The 21503-nt window shown below is 34.2% G+C and overlaps 1 long non-coding RNA gene across 1 annotated transcript; it reads right to left on the bottom strand.

Moving 5' to 3' along the window:
* Positions 1–10062: 10062 nt before the first annotated feature.
* On the bottom strand, positions 10063–20601 carry LOC145823036 (uncharacterized). The gene is made up of 3 exons (XR_014365116.1): positions 20472–20601; positions 12163–12788; positions 10063–10430 (listed from the first exon to the last, which is right to left on the bottom strand). It is a non-coding gene; the product is annotated as an uncharacterized LOC145823036 (long non-coding RNA).
* Positions 20602–21503: the final 902 nt, after the last annotated feature.

The following is a 21503-nucleotide window of genomic DNA, read 5'->3' as shown; positions in this document are numbered from 1 at the left end:
AAGAAGAAAAAGAAGAAGAAGACAAGTGAGCAAAAGGAAAAACTTGTTCATTGAACAACACATGTCTAGAAAGGTAAATGGTGCCAGTTTTGGGATCAAGGCACCTGTAACCTTTAGCAAAAGGATGATAACCTAAGAAAACACACTCAATAGATTTAGGTTATAATTTGGTAGAAATGTAAGGTTTAAGCCAAGAGAAACACTGACAACCAAACACCTTAAGAATAGAAAAATCTGGGGTGCTTTGAAAGAAAGTTTCAAAAGGAGTTTTGTATGCCAATTTGGAAGAAGGCAGTCTATTTATAAGATAAGTGGCACAAGCAATGGCATCAAACTAGTAATGGAGAGGAACATGTGAGTGATGAAGTAGAGCAATTGCAACTTCAGTGAGGTGTCTGTGCTTCCTTTTAGCCACACCATTCTGAGATGCTGTATAGGGACATGAGTGTTGATGAATAATACCTTGAGACACAGTAAATTGCTTCATTTTATTATTAAGAAACTCTGTGTCACCATCAGTTCTAAGAATCTGAAGAGATGTAGAAAATTATTTTTCTGCATAAGCTTTGAATTCAAGAAACTTATCATATACTTCACTCTTGTAAGCTAATGGATACAACCATGTGAATCTACTCAAATTATCCACAAAGAGAACATAGTATTTGTAACTGGAAGTGGAAGAAAATGGGCCCCAAACATCATTGTGTATTAAAGCAAAAGGTTTATTAACAGTGGAATTAGACAATGAAAAAGGTAATCTGTGACTCTTGGCAACACAACAATCAACACATTCATGAACCTGAACAGAAGTAGGATTTTTAAGATGCAAATGAGGCCTAAGATGCTTGAATTTCAAACTACTAGGATGGCCTAACCTATTATGCCATATAGTACTAACAGCAGAAGAACTAGAATGCACTTGAGATGTGAAACTGGTGTGTGTTGCTGCAAAATGAGGAGTGAGAGCAGGTAAACTGGTGTGTGTGGCTGCAGAATGAGAAGTGAGAGCAGGTGAGGCAGCAGTGGAAAAGAAATGGTACAAGCTATGCAGATTAGAGCCTTTGTGAAGAATTTGCTTCGTAACATTGTCCTAACAAAATGAGTAACATCAAAACTAATAGTGTAATTGTTATCTTGAGCCAATTTGCAAACAAAGACCAGATTAGATGATAAAGAATCTGTATGAAGCACATTGTTAAGCTTAAAGAGATGATGAGGAGTGGGAAGAAGACCTTTACCAGTATGTTATATAGGAATGGAGTTACCATCTCCTATAGTAATCTGATCTGATCCTTGATAGGGCTGATAACAACTGAGTTGGCTAAGATCATTGATCATATGATTTGTAGCTGCAAAATCCAAGAACCATGGACTTGGAGCAGATGATGAGGATGGAGACATAGAAGCATTGGATGCAGTAACAAAAGCTCTTGATGGTGACTGTGGACTGAAGTTGCTTGTTTGTGAAGATTGTGACTGAAATGAAGAGTATTGTGAATCCATACGATGCCAGCAGTCTAAGGCAGAATGACTAGAACCTCCACAAATCCGACAGAATTGATTAGGAACTCTTGATCCTTGGCCTCAAAATCTACCACCACCAAAACCTCAGTAAGATCCTCCATATCCTTTATATCCATATCCTCTATAGGATCCTTGAGTACGACTACCTCTTCCTCCTCTAGAATAAGATCGGCCACAAGTTTGATTAAAAGACTGAGCTCGTGAATTGTCAAATCCCTTAACTGTAGAAAAAGCAACAGTTGATTTTGCAGATTGTTTATTCTTCGAATCTAAATGAAGAGCCTCAGAACATAGCAAGGATGAGAGATTAACCATAGTAATAACCTCTGGTCAAGCACAAATTATGGTGGAAAAAACATCATACTCTAAAGGAAGACCATTCAGAGTAATGAGGACCATATCCTTATCATCAATAATAACAAAGACCAAAGCTAACTGACTAACTATGACCTTGATTTTGGAGAGATATTCTTCCATTGTATCTGATTTCTTAGCAACACTATTCAGTTTATTTTTTAATTGATGAACATGTAAATGAGATAAAGTCGTAAATTGCTTTTGTAGAGATGTCCAAATCTCTAAACAGTGATGAAATTGCAGAACAAATGCATAGATCGATGGTGTAGGAGTTGCAGTGATGTAACTTAACAAGTGTGCATCAATCATAGTCCATTGAAGGAATTCGGGATTAGGCACTGAACTCCCTATTGAATCAATGATTGTAGATGAAGGACATGTGATTGAGCCATCAACATAACCAAGAAGATTTGTGGCTTGAAGAACATTCGAGAGCTGAGATTACCAGATGATGAAATTCGTTCCATCAAGCTTGACTGTAACAAAGGATAACAAATTAGAGATCAATAAAGTTAGATTCGAAGGAAGAGAAGAAGAAAGTGATGTTGTCATGGATCAGTTGCTCGATAGAGCTTCTATGGCTCTGATACCATAAAGAAGTTTGTAATCAAATCTCTTTCATTTTCAATGAATCTAAAGTATATACATCACTTATACTTATATACAATACAATGACTCTAACAAACTAACAACCACTACAACCAACTCCTAACTAATTCTACAAAATATCTTTTCAAAATATCTAAGCTGATAGCTTAGGTTGAAGCTGTGGTAAGAGCTGTAGCTTGGAGCTACGACTGTAACCTAAGCTAGCTGGTGGTGTATCTTCAACACTTCTACTATAGAGATAAAACTCCTTTCACTGGAGTTCTTTTTTATTTTTAGTTTTAAGCTTAACATGTTTTTAAAATTAAACTATGGTTTGTAAAATTTATTGATATTTAATTTTGATTTATACCTTTACTTTTGGCATTAAATATTAATTGTAGGTTGAATCTTAACATATTAAACTATTTAATTAATTTTTGCATTATTCTAAATTAAAAGTAAATATTTTTTTACAAGCGTATCAAGTCGTATCCATACTACTTTTTTTTTTTTTAATTTTACCGTATCGACGTACCCATATCATACCAATACCAGTACCTGTACCCATGCTTCATAGATATTATCTTATACTATCGGTTTTGATAAATTTTGAATGATACAGTTTGAGATAAAAGTTAAATAAAGAAAAAACAATTGTTTTTTTTAATTATTTGTACAACTATTATCTTTAGTACCAAAGGTTTTAAATAACTATTTTCCTTTTTCACATTATTATTTCAAATTCATCATAGTCTATCAGTTTAAAGTATTTAAATTCAATGTTTAAATTCATATTTGAACTGTTACATCTAAATGTATGTTTTTTTGCTTTAAATATATATTGAGATCAACTCCACATATGTAGAAATTACATCACCATGGCCAGTATTGCACAGGAAAAGTGTACCCGCTGTAAGCTGCGTTGATCTTTATTTGGTAAAAGTTGGTTAAATATTGGGTCTGTCTTAGGTGTGCCTTGCATATATGCAAGGCACTTACACTCTTTTATGTTTTTGGTTATACAAATTTGTTTTAGCAGTTATACAAAATTTTGTTAAAACTTACACATTGGTTACTTGCTAAGCAGGCCACCTTACAGGTAAAATTAATAAAATAATATATTATATGGTAAAGGCGTAAGTATTGTCACAAAAATGTGTAAGTTTTCACAAAAGGCGTAAGTAATTTCACAAAAAAGGCATAAGTTTTCGCAAAAAACGTAAGTAATTTCACTAAAAGGTGTAAGTTTTCACAAAAAGGCGTAAGTTTTCACCAAATGAGTAAGTAATTTCATAAAAAGGTGTAAGTTTTCACAAAATGTGTAAATTTTCACAAAGAGAGTATTTCACAAAAGGTGTAAGTTTTTACAAAAGGTGTAAGTTTTCACAAAGAGAGTGAGTGATTTCACAAAAAAGGTAAAAGTTTTAACAAAATGTGTAAATTTTCACAAAGAGAGTATTTCATAAAAGGCGTAAGTTTTCACAAATAGAGTAAGTTTTTACAAAAGGCGTAAATGATTTCACAACTTACGTAATTGATTTTTCAAAAGATATGTAAGTGATCACAAATACGTGTAAATCTTCGGAGAACATTTTTATTTCACAAAATTGCATAATTTTCACAAAGTCACGCAAGTTGTGTCACAAAACTCAGGGTAGTTTACACAAAATGACGCGTAAGTTTGTTTTCTCAAAATTTTTAACAACAGAAAAATGTGTAAGTCACTACAACAAATTACACTTTTGGCTACCAAAAGGAATTTAGATGCCAAAAGTTAGTTTTTTGGTGACTAAAAAATTTATTAGTTGGTGTTGGTTCAAGGTTTAGCTACTATATTATTTTAGTTGATATATATTATTTATTGGCGACTAAAAAAGAACTCAGTCGCTATAAATGATGTAAATAGGCGACTAAAAAAAATTTAGTTAGCGTAAGTCTAGATTTTAGGCTACTAATTCTTGTTTTAGTCGTCGTATACAATTATTTGTCAACAAAAAGAAGTTAAGTCGCAAAGTAACAGGCTTTTTTTTTTTGTTACTCTTTGCTGACCAAATAATTTTGTTGGCAAAGATAAACTTTTGGTGACTAAAAAATTTTTGTTGTTGTATGTTCAATTTTTGCTGACAACAAAAAAAATTAGTAGCCAAATTATACTTTTGGCTACAAAAGATTTGTCATTATTAATTATTATTTTCCGATAAATAATAGTTTAGTCGTTAAAGGTTGAAATTTTTTATTATTGCCCGTGCCCCTCTTCTCTATTTCACACAAACACTTTCTTCTCTGTTCTCTCTCACTCACACACAGAACAGTCACCACCATCTCACCTCCGCTCACCACCCAACCATTGCTCGCCACCGTCGCACATCGCCACCGCCACCGCCACCGCCACTGCCGCCGCCGCCGCAAATTATAGGTTTCTCTCTCTCTCTCTCTCTCTCTCTCTCTCTCTCTCTCTGTGTCGATCTCAATCTCTCTCTCTTTGTTGATCTTGGTCTCTCTCTATCGATCTCGATCTCTTCTTTGTTGATCTCGGTCTCTCTCTCTCTCTCTCTCTCTCTCTCTCTCGATCTTTGGTGAAGTTTTAGAATTTCTTTGTCTTCAATTTCCTGTCCCAGAAATGATAAAAGGGTTTTGTTCAAAATTGAAGAAAAAAAATTTCGAATAGCTGGTTCTTTCATTTCCCTCTCTTTTTTAATCTCGTCTCTACATCTCTACCTTTTTGCTACTGCATCTTTGTAGGTTCTTTTCAGCTTTTCCTTCTTCTTCTATATTTTCCTTATTCTCTGTTGGTTTGTTCTTTCTCTAGATCTACCTCTCTTCTCTCTTCTTCTTCTTCTTCTTCTTATTTAGGTGTTTCTCTGCTGCTACTCCAGTTGTCCTTTGATCTTTAGTCCTTGTTTTCTGCCCATGGTGTTACCCTTCTCACTTTTTTCCTCCATTGCTGTTTATCTCTTTCTTTTCCTGTTTTTATTCTCCTTTACCTTTGTTACTGTTGCTACTAACCTTCCATTTTTCTCTCTCCTACTGTTTCTGTTGCTGACATCTATCCCTTCCCTTTACAATTGCTAGTTTCTTTCATTTCTAGTCACTTATTCTTCCTTTGTTTGAATTCAAACTCTATTATTTGTAATTGTTGATTATTACTTAATGATAGTTGAATTTAGTTTTGTTAATTGGTTGCTCTCAAAATATCTGAGCTTGGCTGTATTATTTTGTATTGTTGGTTTGTTATCTATTTGAGATATTACACCTACTGCGTTTGGGAGTTTGGGCTTAATTTACGAGGTTCTCTATTTGAATTATTATAATTCATGTTTTGAAAACCTATGGCTGCATCACTATATTTCGATGTAGTTATCTCATTAACAATTCAAGACGAACTTGCATTGTTTATAATTCCTTTGTTACTTGCAGGTTCTATGAAGGTCTTATTAATGGTTTTGATCCTGTAAAAAAGAAACATAAGGTTAGTTTGCTTGTATATACTAGATTCCAATTTTGTGCATGATTACTATGTAGGTTTTACTTGCACGTGCTATGCTTTATATGTCTGTGTTATGCATGCGGAGTTGATTGTTCCTAATTAGTTATTCTTTCCGTTCTAGAACAGGTCTCATATATAGATGGTGATGAAAAGATATTAAATCTTAGAAATGAAAGATGGGAGTTAGTCAGTGGTAACTCTAAGTCAGATGGGGTGGGTAATGGGCTAATTCATATTTTGGTTCTTATACTTTTTCCCATTGTTTTGTTTTAAGGATGATATATTTTGTTGGCAAGAACAAGCAACTAAATGCCAAAGTCCTGATCCTTCCTCTGACATGTGTGTGTTGCTTTTTGTTGATTGTAAACTTTTTAGTTCAGAAGATGTCGCATTATTCTTCGAACTCGAGATATTCCAAAACCAAATAACTAAAAATTTAATAGCTGGATGGATGTTAGTGAAGTCAAAAATCTGGATGCAACTTTTTTCATTTTCTTATTTTTCCACATATGCTATTTTCTGATGAAAAGTAGCCTTTGTATTTCATGTCAATGCCAATTGCCAATTGATTAAACCAACTTTAAGACAATTTTTTAGCTTCTTGTTTGAGCTAACTAACATTTCAATTATAGAATATTAATTAGGTTTAGACATGTACCGTTAGGGCCCTGCTGGGAAACCTTATGTTTTTGGGTTCGTTCAGTTCAACCAGTTGTTATAACTAGTTTTTTAGCAAAAGAAATTCTAATATGAGTTGGTTCTAACGATGATCATGTATTTTCCTATATACATTCAAGTCAATGCTTTGTAATCATAAAAAAGACGTTTCATAATCATAAAAAGACATTTAAATTAAAGAAAAAAACAAAAGAACAAAAAATTGATTTTTAAAGCTGCTGTGATCTGCCCACTGTTTTAGCACCTCAAGTTGTTGTGCTCGATTATCTGCTTTTACAGAGTAGAAGTCATATAGCGGAATGTTCTCAACTTGCCATCTCAAGAACTCTTTCTTCCACGTAGCCAGAATGCCTCTTGGCAACACCACCAGTGGTCTAGCATGGGGATACTTGGCAAGAAAACTCTGCATAAAACTAATTATCATGAAAGTATTTCCAGAGCCTGAAGCATGGGCCATGATGCAGCCACCTGGATTCTCTGCAACCAAGTTACTCAGTAGAAAATTGAAAAGCTCAACTTGATGGGGTTTCATCTGCTTTTTGTGTCTGGGATGAGCAGCAATTTCAGTGATAACAAAATCCTGTCCACATAATTTAACCCCATGATGAAATATTTCAGCTGCTTCCTTGTCCTTTGTGGTCCGGCCTTCATAAAAGTATGTGCATGTAGACCTTGTACCCTAAATCAAAAAGAAAATGGAGCAAATTAGTCAAAGAAAATCCAATAGAGAGAAAATCAGTAGCTTCATACCTACAAAAAAAAGTTACGAAGAAAATTGAGAAACTAGTAAATTAGCAACATTGTAAAGCTACTAAACATATAAAGAAAATCAGTAGCTTCATACCTACTTTACTTATTCTGTCCTATGCACTGCAAGTTTCTCTTTTAGTTGTATGATTTATTTTCTTGGAGCTGTTTGCTTAATCAAGAGTTCTTGTTTGCATGGTAGAATTTACAGCTATGCCAGGGTTTATGTTGTATTTGTTGTCACTGTATAGGTCCGAACTTACTCAGAATGGGTAATAGATGGAGAGTATGATTGGCCTCCTAAATGCTGCCTATGTCATGCTGCGATTGAAGAGGGGACCAATCCTCAAACTGCTCGATTGGGTTGCTTGCGTATGCGATCCTACACATTGTTCCTGCAAATTGTTAAACCTCATGCATGCAATTTTTATCTTGAATGAAAGCTGGATGAATTATACCAAATTACTTACATTTTTTGGGGTTCATATTAGATATTGTACATGCAAGCTACTTGGATTCACATATTAAGGGTTTTCCTCCACACACTACTCCAGCTGGATATACTTGTCTTTCTTGTTCCACCCCGATATGATTTTTTTTATGAAAGCTGACCAAAGTTTTATTTATTTCCATTCATTTCTTTTGTTTTTTAATGAACTTATCGTGGTTGCATTCCTTTATTACTCTCTTGTTTTGTACCTTCAAACAGCTAGGTTCATAACTACTTTTTGTTAAAATTTCCAAAGACAAGTATGCATGTATCGTAGTCGTGTTTTGTTTCTATTGTATCAAAAGCTTCAGATAAGAAGGGATTCATGCTAGTAGTAAACCGGTGATACTTGTTGATTTACCTGTAAGAAAGTATAATCATTGTGAATCTTGAAAATATAACAATCATATTTGAAAGTAATCATGAGGGAGTATACAATTGTAGATTAACTAGGCTCCATAATCTAAAAAGCTTTGTTTGAGGCAACCCAAGGTATCAGCCCCAAGCCTCATTTTTTGGAGGCTGAATTTAAACCACTCATTGTCACCTTGGAGTGAAACAACGTTTAGACTTCACCATTAGTGTAATGCAATGACTGTTAAGTTAAATGTCACCTTGGAGAGAAACAAGGTTTTTAAATAGTGGCTATTACGTAATGGTATAGGTAGAGGCTGCTAAACCCAATGTGGACAAATGAATTTTAACACATTATTGCCAATGCTGTTTTAAAGCAATTTAAATTACATAATTGATCTATGTCATTTGAACTATCTACTAGCATCACAAGCTACTATTCTAATAACATTTTCCTCATCTTGTCATTGTTTGCAAAGAAAAATTACAATTAAATTGGAGAAAATATTTGTCCACATGAGACAATTCGTTATGCTATTGACAATTCTTAGTTTTGTTTCCTAGTTTACATATGTCATTTTTCTATTTCTTTTGCTTTCCAATACATATTTTTTATTCTAACAATTCAGTTGTTATAGATCTCTTTAGTAAGTAATTTTTACCTTAATTTGCCAAGAGCCTAGGCTTCAGGATATTCTTGTAGAAGCATATGGGTTTTCATGGATCAAAAAAAAAAAAAAAAAAGGCAAAAGGAAAAAGAAAAAAGAAAAAAGGAGTAGATATTCTTGTTGTAGGAGATTAATATACAGTTGCTTCTTAGGCTAAAAGACTATTGGTGTAGTTGGACTTCCTGGAATTTATCTAATAGGCTTTAGGTTCTGATGGTTGTATGATCCCTTCATTATGCGGATGCTTTCTAATTTAAAGAAGTAGAGAGATCACTACAAGAATTCACACTTTTGCCGACTAAAAATTTAGTCGGCAAAAGTCTATTTTTAGTCGGCAAAAGTTATCTGCGACCAATTTTTTTGGTTGCCACTTTGGTCGCCAATTGAGGGTCGCAAAAAGTAATTAGCGACTTCGCGAAAAAGTAATATTTGCTGACTAAACTTTTGGTCGCTAAATATATAATTACTGCGACTAATCCATTTAGTAGCTAAAACATTTTAGTCGCGAAAAGTCATATTTACCAACTAATTTTTTGGTCGCTAAATATATAATTACTGCGACTAATCCATTTAGCAGCTAAAACATTTTATTCGCGAAAAGTCATATTTTCCCGACCAAATATGTTAGTCACCACTTCGCACATTCAACGACCAAATAGTTTGGTCGGCAATTGAGGCCCGTTTCCACAACCAAAATTTGGTCGCCAATTGTCCCATTCCACAACCAAAAAGTTTGGTCGGCAATACATTCCACGACCAACAAGTTTGGTTGGCAAATGGCACATTCCAAGACCAAAAAGGTTTGGTCGGCAATTGTCACATTCTACCACCAAACATGTTAGTCGCAAAAAAGAATGTTTGCGCAACTAAAACTTTAGTCGGCAATTGACCTATTAGCGACGAATTCCTTTTCGGTCGCCAAAATTAATGATTTTAACGACTAATTATTTAGTTGGCAAAAGTATTAGTTATCTTTCCCAGCTAATCAATTGGTTGCCAAAACAGAAAAAACAAGACCAACATTTGGTCGCCAACATCCAACAAAATAAACTTGTAATTCATAATAATTCATTCAATCCATTCAATATAATATGTAATTTGCAAGCTTCATTCAAATCAACTGAATCATCAACAATCGACAAAATATAAATCATCTAAGCCTAAACCTGTTTAATGAAAGTCATCAACTATTATAAATTTTCATCCACAAGTAATTTCAAACTACATATTCCTCCAATTAAAAATCCACTTGTAATCTATATAATTATCCAAGTCACATCCATCTAGCATAACAATTTAAAACATAACAATTAGTTGTTTTTATGTTTTAAATTGTTATCCATGTGTAGCTATCAAAAAATATACACACTAGTAGTCTCCCTAAATATTTTCCATACACATTCATCCAAAAAATATAACTACTAGTCCTCCCAAATCTTTTCCATACACATCTATCCAAAAATATATATTCCTTCAAAAAATGCTTATAGTGCCAACTAGTCCTGTACAATTTAGCTTTGTGCACGAGATCATCCATCTGTACCAAAGAAAATGAGAATAATGTCAGGTAACTTTCGGTTGAAAATATTTACACATAACTTTATTCTAAAATTAGACAAAAAATGAAAATTCTACATGGAAAATAAAGGAAACATTAACAAATTAAATGACTATCAATACCATTTTGTAAATAAAATATCATTCATATGTATATATCAATTCTAACTATTGTTCCACAATTCGTGAAAAGTCAATCTGTGAAGAAAGAATTTGCTGACCAAATTATTTTAATGTTAAACATTTTGTTGACCAAATTATTCAATTTTCAATCTGTGACCAAATTATTTTAATAGAGAAAATCTGTGAAGAAAGAATTTGCTGACCGACTTATTCATGGATCATGTTGGTACATGAATTGGGGCAAAAGCATGGTACATTGTGTAAATAATGTAATAAGTAGGAGAGTTGGATTGTGTTAAGGTACTAGTAGAAGCATAAGTGATTTTGCTTAAGCAAGAGGTACTGGTAGAAGCACCAGTGATTTTGCATTAACAAGTCAAAAATAATGGAACATTGTTATTGCAACACATAAATTGCATAGATACTTTCAGATGCTAGTTTGTCATATTGAACTTAATCATGTAAACTGGTAAATCCTATAATAGTTGAGCTAGTGAATGTAATGATTTTTAACTTAAACCATCTCTTGAAAAACCCTTGTCAGATTTCAATCTCTATGCTTCTTATAGATAAAAGAATCAAGAAAAATTAGAACAAAGCATAAAAGTTTTTTGGGTAATTAATAAAGCATAGAAGAGTCTACCATGTTTCCAAACGTGTATTCCAAATTGTGAATCAATGGGAATTTTCTAGTAATTTTGGGTCGTGTTTGATAAATTATGAGCACAAGGATACGAAATAATTATATTGCAACATTTATGATGTAAACTGACAAAGAATACCAACAGTAATTGCATATTTTTGCAAACAAGAGCAGTACTACCATCCTAGATATGTAGATAAAATGGGGATGCACTATATCAAACTACCCTACAAACAAAACACGGGAATTTGTGAACATCAAGTACAAATATTTATACATGGCAATGCCTAAGTGTAAAATCTGCCTTTATTTGGGACACAGAGACTTGTACAAAAAGTTAAAAATTAGGACACAGGCCATAACAGATGCATTGCTAATCGATTCTCAAAGCAAGGAGCCCTAACTAAATGAAATTGTTGCGGAAGAAAAATGATTTTGGTTACATTACATAGCTCTGCACAAATTATGATTTAATTTCAGCAAATAATTTGGTTTCTTTTGATACTATTTTCTATCTCTGTTTTTTTACTCAATATGTTCAGCATTGGGCATGAACTTTAGTTTTGTCCCTTAAGTTAAATATGTTCATTTGCATGCCATTTTATGCCTTGGTTTTGTTTCACACTGTTTGTAATATTGAATTTTCTGATGCAATTGAAAATAATCCATAATAGATAAGGTGTTGATTCACTGTTGAATAGCCAAAAACTCAGAACTGTGTTTTCTATGAATGACTTAAAACACCCCCTCCCCAAAAAATCTAAGATGGAATGGGTTGCTTATTTATAGACACAAGTTGAAAACAAATGAGCTTTTCATCTCTTCACTGCTTTCAAGCTTTGAAAACCAACAAAGTAAACAAATAAAACAAATGAGCTCCTATATGCACATTAAAATAGCACTGTTTCCATCATCCACACAGACTATGAAAGCAATTTAATCATACTTGGACAGCTTGTACAACAGCAACTTTTGTCGCTGGATCAGCAACAATCCAACTGTTAACGCCTTGAATGGGGCACATCCTCATAATCTGAAGGCCGATCTCATTCGATCTTGGGGTCGCTAGCACACCTTCGAATGCATTGAATGTCTCCGTGATTGGAATGTACAACTTTTTTCCATTATTGTTGGCTACTCTTTTTGCTATTGCTTTTCCAACTGTTGGTCCCCGCACACGCTTTGATGAAGATGCACTTGGTAATTGATAATATTATTAGTGTATTTACAAATTACAAAATATTAAAAATATATATAATTTGAAGACAGATGAAACATATTTAATTGCCTGCGCCACTCGGTTGACTTTGAGGAGATGGTGCATTCGTTTCTAACGAAGATGCTTCACAACTCTCAGATGCAGCTGGTGCATTACTTTTAGACGAAGATGGTGCAACAGTCTCAGATCCTAACAATGCAGCTTGTTCAGACGGAGATGGTACAATAGTCTGAGATCCATCTGCTGCAACATTTTCAGGAGTAGGTGTAGGTGTATCGGTCTGGGATGAGTATGGTTCAATTAATGCCCTCTTTGGTGGTGGTAAACGGCGCATCTTTTTTGCAGGAGCCATTCTGTTACAATTTAACATAATCAAAGGCCAAAGAGCACAATGAGCACATGGATAAGCACAAATTTTTAATGCGTATAGACATATAAATCAAGACTGATAATTAACAAACATTTAAGTAAGAAATGAACATCCATGAAGCATCTTAATTTCATATATATATTAATCCATGTATGTAAATTTACAAGTGATGTTGAGGACATAGAATCAAATGAATCTTCACCACGTGGCTCGTATGTATTTTGTCGTTCATAAAATCGATACATGGACACCGAATCTTATACTCGAAGCCTACATTTATCTTCGCAAATTCAATAAATGAATTCACCCCTTCTTGATACTCCCTACTGCTTAATCTATTTTTTATTGTCATCCAACCCTTGTCTATTTGGCCATCTGAAAGGTTAAAGACAACCATTACATTAATTAATCTAGAAAATATTCGAGAAAGTGTAATAAACTACCCTAAACATGCTAAACGTTTATTTTGTAGGTAAAAAAAATGGGATCATTTGGTGGTTTTATAGCCTGGTAATATGGCCCTAGAAAAGGCCAAGAAAGTGACACATGTTGAAGACATAATAACCAATTAAACTGCTGTAATATACACACCACCAGAGCTTACAATACGTCAACAGATACACAAAGACAACAGATACACAAAGACAACAGTAACAGATAGCAACAAAAATACCAAGACAAAGACAACAAAGTTTTAGTAGGTATATCTAACAGTTTTGAAGGTGGTCCTGCCCTCATTCTGGTTGCTGGTATACCTCATTATCATGAATGGACCAGATGATTGGAGCAGTGAGTTGAGTGTGGTGTGTTACCTATAATCAGGGTTGAAAATATGTGAGCTACTATAAAATCTTTCCTAACAGTTTGCCATGCAGGTTGTCATTCTGGCCTTTCTTAGGGATGGTTGGTTGAGTGTGTTGTGAGTATGTAGTCAAGTGGTGGACAGTAGTGAACTTGTGAAATTTTGTAAGAGTCTTCCTAACTATTTTCTTGCAGGATCAAATCTGTACTGGCACGTTAGTTGGGAATTCTTTGGTGAGAGCCTAGTGATGAGACGATATATATTTGGTTTGATTTATATATAGTTTCTATAACCTATTCATTTGATGAGTGATTATGCTATGGACTGTTGAGTTTGTTAGTACAAATATTAGTGAGGTTTCCTTCAGGTTATTGACCCTATTCTCAATTTTTTTTGACTTTGTTTCTCTGTTCTTCTACCCACTGTTTGGTTTCTCAGGTTGTATTGATGTCTCCACTGGAATTGAGTACATCATCAGGTGGCTTTGGTTGGAGCTGTGCTCAAATTCAAGCATGCTGACCTGCTTTGAGGGCAGCATCATTTGCATCCAAATTGTTGTTTGGTAAGAGGAAGAGGCAGCAACATCCATGTCTTTTGACTTTGGAGAGCCTGAAATTCCTCAATCATGGCTGCAGCCCAAGCTGGAGTGTTAATGGCATCTGAGAAACTATGAGGCTTAATCAGAGCAGGATCAGGAGCAGTAGAAACCAACAGTCACTGATGAGAGACTGATACTTTAGGTCTGGTGACATGAGTAGTACCAGTAGAATCAACATACCAATTTGTAGGAGGAGAAACAGATTGAGAAGCCATATAGGCAGTGTAAGATGGAGAGGATGATTGTGTAGAAGAATTGTAAGAAGCATCCATACGAAACCAACAATCAATAGCTGTATGGTTAGGTTTGCTACAGATCTGACAAAATAGAAAGGAACCAAAGGAAGAAGATGAAGATTGAGATTGTTGGCCTGAGTTAGAGAATCGGATTTCCTCGAAACTGAGATATTATCTCCTCTACGAAACTGATTATGATTCCCTCAAGAGTTAGCAGATGATTGATTTTGAAACCGAGTGAGTGTGATATATTGTAATGGAGTAAGCAACACTGAGATAAGAATTAGAATACTTAGTATCTGAAGCAACATGCAAAGCCCCATGACAGAGTAAAATTATGCAGGAGCTGTGGTCTTAAGTGACAGAAATTCTGCAAGAAGTCCATTCAAGGTTATGACAACCAGATATGCTTCATTAATTGGATATCCAGATAGAGATAAATGATCAGATTTTTTTTTTTTTTTATCTGGAGCAAATATGCATCCATTGGAGATAGTAGGATTAGCCAAAGTTTTTCCAAAAGAATCAAGAATGGTTGCAGATGGAGGAACAGCAGATCCATCAACATAGCTCAGAAGATTTATAGCGATCCCGGGTTTACCCTTGTTGTACAGTGATCCGGACATGTGTCCGTGGATGTTGGTAGTTGTTTATTATTTTGTTTACATCCTTTTTACTTCGTAATTGAGTTATAGAATGTGTTGGCAGGTTTGTTACAGGTTGGTTGAGTTTAGAAACCAAAACTAGTTGCCCAGGTTTTGGCCTGTACGCTCGAGCGGGGGTTTTGGCGCTCGAGCGGATATTACACCCATTCAGTATTTTTTTTTTTTTTTTTCCTGTGCAGCGTTGTACGCTCGAGCATGGTATTGGCCGCTCGAGCGGGGTTGTCTGAGTGACGCTCGAGCGTAGAGTTGGAAGCTCGAGCGGAGGCCTGGTTCTGTATAAGTGCTGGGAGAGTGCATCCGGCGCTCGAGCGGAAGTTTGGACGCTCGAGCGGGAGTCTGTGAGTGACGCTCGAGCGGGAGACTGGGTTTAAGTCCCGAAATTGTGACTTTCCAAATCACTTTTTACTTTCTCTTCTCTCTCTTACTTTTCCAAAATCACCATTGTTGAGCCTCTCACTCTAGACTCTACCTTCTCTCTAGGTTTTGATCTAGTAGGAGTGATTTACTCACCTTTGGCCTTTACAAAAAAGTTGTTGATCGTCGAGGGCTTCATTTTAATCTGAAAATCTCGGGTTTTGGAGCACGTTGGGTTTTGTCGTCTTCTCCTTTGGGACTCCAAATTTGAGGTAGGGATATCCTACTCCTCTCTATGGATTTTGTCTTTAAATTTTGGTATTTTGAGATGTTGGGCTTGGTTTGGTAATTTTGTGAAAGTTTGGGGCTTTTGTGTAATTTCACAAAAGTTGGGGTTTTATTCATAATAAACCTGGATGCATGTTTGGCATAGAGAAATTGAATGAATGTTAAATCATTGATGAAAATGGGACCTAAGGGTTGAAATGGTAATTATGGATAACGACCTAATTACATTATTGATTAATTGGGATAATTAATGGTGAGAAATGAGGAAATGAAATGTTGATTGAATATCCATTTGTGCATTTATTTTCTGTTTAGAAATAACTGCTTGGGCTATCGGTGGAGGATAGTCGTGATTGTTGTAGACAATGCATGATGATTAGGCAAACTGAAACTAATCAATGAAATGTGTCATGGAACTTGACGGTTGATAGAATACATTAACTGTATGTATTGGGTGATTGTATATAGAACCAACGTGTTTATATACGTTATGTATAGAGGAGGAGATAGGGGATGTACTCCGCGGTTTAGGGGAAGATAGGGGATGTACCTCTAAACCGGATAGTGTTGGGAGAAGATAGGGGATGAACTCCGTAGACACAGCTCATATGCTTGTCTAGAAGTGAAGATTGAGCTTATATGCTTATCTTTGTGATGTGTGGATATAGCTCATATGCTTATCTGTGGATATTGTGGTTATACATATCTGTTGTAGAATGTGGATATAGCTTATTTGCTTATCTGAGAATGTGGATATTGTTGTTATACATATCTGTTGAGAATGTGGTTAGTGCTTATATGCCTATCCGTTGAAAAAGGGAAAATGAAAGGAAACTTGGACTCATAAGTCGTATGACATAAATATGTGATTTATGTGATTGTATCAGTGTTGGCCATCTATCAATTGCTAATGTTTTAGTCATTGTCCATGGTTGGTTTAGTGTATTTCTACTGGGCTGTGGCTCACCCTATATGGGAATATCATTTTCAGGTGCAGGAAGCATGCCACCTCCAAGGACATAGCTTGGGAGGCTAGAGGCGGACATGTTTTGTCGTTTTACTTTTGATGTATTACATGTAACTTCAAGCCAAGGGCTTAATGTGTAAACGAGTTAGTACTCTTTTGTTGTAACCAAGTGTTAACTTGGAAAGCTGTAAGCCCGTAGGGCATTTTGTTTTGATGTTAACATGTAATACTTATGTAATGGAACTCTAATGAATAAAAGAATGTGGTTAGTTTATATGTAGATGCATGTCTTATTTGATGGGTTTAATGTTATTATTTTGAGGGCGTTACAAGATTCGTGTCTCTAAGTATATTATGGATTGGCGCATCCATACAATGTAATTCCTAATTGGTTGGAGAGACATTTTGATGAAGAGAATATTAAATTGACAATTGAGTTTGAAAGGAATAAGTTTCCAAAGCTTGATGCATTTTTTTGTGGTCATTGGTTGGATAGAACATTCAGTTAAGATTCACAAAGTTTAGATTGAAGACTCTAATACTACAAATTGGGATATAGACATAGACTGATTAGTGATTTAAATACCATATATGACATTATTGATTAAGCAATTATAACGAAATTAATCAACTCATACCAACTACTTTTTGGCTTCCCAATAACCTAATCATAACACGTAATTAAAAATTTACCTACAATCTGTAATACATCTACTCCTCCATCAACTAGTAAACACGCTATCAAGATTTGAGGACAAGATACTAAAATACAATTAGTATCTTGTGCCTATATATAAACAATATCCATCAAAACGAAAGTAATCATTGCCATTTTATTGGAATATTTACTTTTGACAAAACTAACAACCATGAACATAAAGCTTGCACTCTTTTTTCTTGCTATCAAAAAACTCGTCAAACATATTCTAACACTAATAAAGTAATAAAGCAAAAACTATAGAGGCATATTAAAATAGCAAAATGTTCTTTTCATCAGGCTTCATAAGACCAGAAGCACAAAGAGGTTTACTAAATAATTTGATCAGCTAGCCCTCAACACATATTGTTAGTGGTTTGTGATCAATATTAATACTCTTTATTATGCCACATTCAGTGGAGAAACTTTCATATATGTTCAAAATGAAAAGCCACACAAGTAGTGCTATCAAATATAGTGCAAACCAAGCTACAGTTGCATATAAATTGTTGGAATATAAAAAAGCGGGATCAGTATGACAAATCTCTAACTAAAGGTACAAAAATGAAAATGGAAAAATAATACCACTAACATGAGGAAATATAAACTTTGTATTGAATTTTGTTCTCAACTCAAGTAAATATATGGTGTTCATATACACTTTATGATTTCAACTCACTGGCAACCAACAAATGACTAGCATAAAGGGAAAAAGGATCCATGCATTAATTCCCATGAACTAATAATGGTGAAGTAATACTTCAATCTTGTTAAAGATATAGAAAAAATATCTTCTCTTGTTTATGCTGCAAGAATCCAAGATGAGAAGAACAGCTATTATCAGAATCTATTTTATTAAAATTATTAAAAACTAGTTTGGGGAAAATAAATGAAAATTTGAAGGATGCAAAAACTAGCACGGACATTAATTCCTTTGGTCTGCAAGAGATAAAAGTTCAAACATCATCATTCCTAACTTCTATGATCATTTGTTAGAAGTTTAAGGAATCAGCAGATTGTCTCTTCCTACCTCCATTTAGATTTCTTCTTGAACCTTGGTCCAACTATATAATAATTAGTGTGAAGCTCAGCTATCACACATTTGTGCTGATCATAGTATCCTAAATTAAAGTGTACTTCAACTTTTTCTCCCAGACTGACTAAATATATAAAGATTTATGAGTTTTTCTGTCTATTAATAAAATAACTAACAACATAAAGTTGCAGTTAGTGATCTTTCGCACGTATAGAATATTAGATCAGAGATAAAAATAAATTGGTAACTCTGACAGTCTGCCGCAATTTAGAATATTTTATCATTCATGCGAGTACTCTTGTGATCTTTCTGTTCTTTTCTTCTTGAACAATGTTCTATTTTGATACAATGACAAGTATACACAAACAGGAAAAATTAACTCCCAAGTATGTAAAACTCCTGAGAGAATGACATGCTCGGGAATTGGGAATTTGGAATTTGACAGAGTTAAACTTTAACAGCATACAACCAACTCAAACAGAAATTTGTCTTCTTACTTAATTCCAACATCTAGAACTTTTCACCCAAACAAACCCGACTCTGTACACCTTGATCACCAGGGAGAAACCACAACAAAGATGCAATTGTGGAGCAACAAAAGCCTTTATGAGATATTTTTTTATCTAATGAACACTTAAAAGGCCATGTTGATGCATTTTAGAGAAGCAGTCACTTGCAAATGAAAATAAAAAATAGCAATTATTTCTAGCTCGTTGGGGAAAAACAAAGTTTATTCCAACTATGAGTTTTGTTAATGGTAGTAGGGAGTCTTGGGACTGAACTTGCCTCTTGCTCAAGCAGTCACTTTGAAGTATAAAACAATGTTTTACGAAAGTGAAAAAAACACAAAGATATTTCCCAGCAGAAGAAGAAAAAATAAAAATAAAATGCTTCTTTGCACAACAAAACAAGTTTCTGATTTTCTTCTGCTTTATATTACAAATTAACTTTTGCTTGACCGTTCAACTTTTCCTTTCCAAAAGAAAACATATTTTGTTTCCAAAAAACTATGACTGCTCTACATACCACAGGTTTATTTAGAAATGGAGGGCCAGTGTTTTCTTTCCAATGCAAGTAATCTCAACAAAATGTTCTCCTTTTGAGAACAACATTCAGAACCTAACTACATTGTTTACTATCCAATGCTTGAGGTAAGAAATGTCAACCATCATTGTTTACTATCCAATGCTTGTTGAAAGAAAAAATTCTTCAAATTACTTCACACAAATCATGAGAAACAATTGATAGTGAATAATTTTCAAAAGTCATAAATTAAAATTTTGTTGCCATTTTGAAATTTTAAATTAAAAATTAAAACCTCCCTGGACATGCAAGATTATTTTCTAGGGTTCTGTAAAAGGAGAGTGTGAATAGGAGGACTTAATATGTTAGACTTCCTGACATGTTTAATATATAGATCTTAAGTAGGTCAATAAACAAAGATATTAGCTTAAGCAAAACCAGATATATATCTCAGAGAATTACACTATTACTCTTAACACCAAATCCAAGGCTACACAAGATCTAAGAAAACAAATGTAGCAAAACCATGGAGTGAGACTGAGAAGCCTCCTGAAAACTAGCAAAATGAGGGGTATTGCTCAAAATCTGAGAAATAATCATCAAAGGGAAGCTAATAAATTATTTACTATTGCAATCACAAAATCAAATTCCAATTCAAACAATCAGAACACATGAGAATACATACACAATCAATGAGCAACCATACATGCAAATACATACACAATCAATGGATTAGGGCTTTGAAACTAATGAGAGAGAAAGGAAAAAGAGGGCGAAAAGTATCAAACCAGTAAAATCAAACCCACTTACGAGATCAAACCCGTAAAGCTCTATAAATCAAACCAGTTTAAGAAATCAACACGAAATTATTTAGTATAAATCATATAAAACCCTATAACAAGAGTTGATAGTTGGGAAAATAGAGGAAGGGAGAGAGAGAGAGAGAGAGACCGAGAACGAGACAGAGAGCGCGACCAAGAAAGAGAGGGAGAGAGAGAACCTGTGATCTGCGGCGATGGCGGTGGCGGTGGCGGTGGTGATTTGCGGCTGTAGCGGTGGCGATGTGCGACGTACGGTGAGCGACGGTGGTGAGCGACTATGCTGAGATAAGGTGGGGTGAGGTTTGGTGGTGATGTGTGAGAGAGAGGACTTTTGTGTTTGTTTAAACAAAGAATAGAAGAGGGAGCGAATATTAAAAGTAATTTCCCTCTCAAAGTTATAGACCTTTAGCAACTAAATAGGTTATTTGTCGGCAAATAACCCATATATAACGACTAAAACTTTTTGTACTTAAGTAACAGCGACTAAAATATTAGTCACCGAAATCCTTGGGCGACTATTTTTTTTTTCCATCGGAAAAAATTAGTATACCACGGCTAATTTTATTTTAATCACCAATCATCATGTTTGTTTCCAGTTTTTTGGAAAAATATACTTTCTTATTTTTCATATTTTTTGTGTTTGTACTGAATGTTTTTAATATTTTAAACAATTTTTTTTTAATTTTTAGACACACCTAACATAAATACAGTCAAAAAGTATAATTTTTGTAACAAAAACTTTTAAAAAATCCCTATATACCAAAAATACAAAACAAAATACTAAAATTCAGTATATTTTTCATATTTTGTGTATTTATTAATTTCATAAAATATTTATTCACAAATATTTTACTTTTTAGATACAAGTAAGATACATCTAAAAAAGTAAAAAAAAAATGCTTAAAATTTTTAAAATATTCACTAAAAAAAGCAAGAAAAACAAAAAATTCAGTTTTCAAAAAACTAAATTTAGAAAACTGAAACCAAACACATTGAATATTTTTCGATGACCAAATCTCAAGGATGTTTAAGCAGTTAGAGCTTCCGACAAAGCCTCAAACGCGTTGAAACTATTTTAGTTAGTCAAAGTAGAAATACTTAATGGCATATTGAGAGTAGAAAAATACTGTCTTCAAATTGGAGATGTGTGTAGTAGCACTTTATTTGAAAGGGCAATTTGTAAGGAAATGTATTATTGAAAAACCATGACA

Source organism: Camellia sinensis, chromosome 3 (genome assembly GCF_055761805.1).
Source record: "Camellia sinensis isolate YWXY chromosome 3, ASM5576180v1, whole genome shotgun sequence".
Taxonomy (NCBI): Eukaryota; Viridiplantae; Streptophyta; class Magnoliopsida; order Ericales; family Theaceae; genus Camellia; species Camellia sinensis.
Note: the sequence above shows the minus strand (reverse complement) of the source record. Positions and strands in the feature narration are given on the sequence as shown.